The sequence below is a fragment of the Cannabis sativa genome, chromosome 2 (assembly GCF_029168945.1).
Source record: "Cannabis sativa cultivar Pink pepper isolate KNU-18-1 chromosome 2, ASM2916894v1, whole genome shotgun sequence".
Lineage (NCBI taxonomy): Eukaryota > Viridiplantae > Streptophyta > Magnoliopsida > Rosales > Cannabaceae > Cannabis > Cannabis sativa.
The window spans coordinates 24,748,630-24,750,104 of NC_083602.1; the positions used below are offsets into that span (position 1 = coordinate 24,748,630).

At 42.2% G+C, this 1,475-nt stretch overlaps 1 non-coding gene across 1 annotated transcript; it reads left to right on the plus strand.

The window, feature by feature from the left end:
- The first annotated feature begins 976 nt into the window (after nt 1-976).
- Nucleotides 977-1,083, plus strand: LOC115721469 (small nucleolar RNA R71). Its single transcript, XR_004012490.1, has one exon. It is a non-coding gene; the product is annotated as a small nucleolar RNA R71 (small nucleolar RNA).
- Nucleotides 1,084-1,475: the final 392 nt, after the last annotated feature.

Here is a 1,475-nt window from a genome sequence, read left to right on the forward strand (position 1 = left end):
AGTCGGCATCTGCTCCAAAGCTTCCGCAAACGGGACGTTGATGTGCAGCTTCTTGAATACTTCCAAAAATTTAAAAAATTGCTTGTCCATGTTATTCTTCCAGAGCCTCTGCGGATAAGGAATTTTGACATGGTGCTCGATGTTGATAGGTGGTGACACTTCTTTTGATGTAAGACCCTCAGTAGTCTTCGTCTTCTTTTCTTCTGGTGTCGGTGCCTGTTGATCCTGAACTACTTCTTCCACTTGTTGTTTCTCACTAGGCCCCTCATACTTCTTCCCACTTCTCAAAGTAATTGCTTGACACTGCTCCTTATCCCTTACCTCACTACTACTAGGTGAATTTTTAAGCTTGTTTTGCCACTTGAGTAGCCAACTATCCCATTTGAGTTTCTAAATTTTTAATCGAGGCTTTAGTCTCCATCATGAATTGGAGCAATAAATCAGCTTGGATATTTGAGCCTCCACTAGAACTTGGTTGTTGGCTTTGCTGGGGATAAATTCTTTGTTGGTAGAAGCCTTGTTGCTATTGATTTGAAGTCTGTCCTTGATAGTTCTTACGATGACTCCCTTCTTAGTTGCACCCATAGTTATTGTTCTCAGAATAGTTTCCAATGGCTTTAGCTTGATCCATTGGCAAACTGTTCACATCCATTGGGCAGGTTCATATGTGTGAGGCCCCCCACAAAGCTCACAAGTAACTTGAGCCTATTTTACCTGAGCAGTCATCAACTTAGTCAAGGCTTCCACTTGGGCTATCAACTTAGTGATGGCATCAACTTTGTGCGTACCCGCAACTTTCTTTAATTGGCTTCTCTCAGTTGGCCATTGTTGGTTATTCATGGCCATCTCTTCAAGCAAGTCATACGACTCATTCGCACTTTTTCTCATAAAAGCCCCACCAACTGCTGCATCTATGATTATTCGGGTATTGCCAACCAACCCATTGTAGAAATTATGGACCAACATCCACTTCTCGATCCCATGATGTGGACACTTTCTAATGAGATCCATGAATCTCTCCCAAGCCTCATAAAGAGATTCATTGTCAAGCTGACAAAAATTATTAATCTCTCTTCCCAGCCTGACAACTTTAACTAGAGGAAAGAACTTGGATAAGAACTTCATTGCCAAGTCAGTCCATGTATCAATAGAGTTAGGTGGCAAAGACACCAACCAAATTTTAGCTCACTCCCTCAACGAGAATGGGAACAGTCTCAAGCGGATGGCGTCATCACTAACTTCGTTCACCTTAAATGTTTGACATAACTCCACGAAGTTAGATAGATCCAGGTTTGGATCTTCTGAGGGTAGTCCACCAAAGCTGAATTTGAAGATTGCACCATTTGGAGTATGGTTGGCTTTATCTCAAAATTATTGGCTTCTACGACGGGTGATCTTATATAAGACTGAACCCCCGTCAATGTTGGAAGAACATAGTCCCTCAAACTACGGTCAGGTGGATTACGATCGTTTGC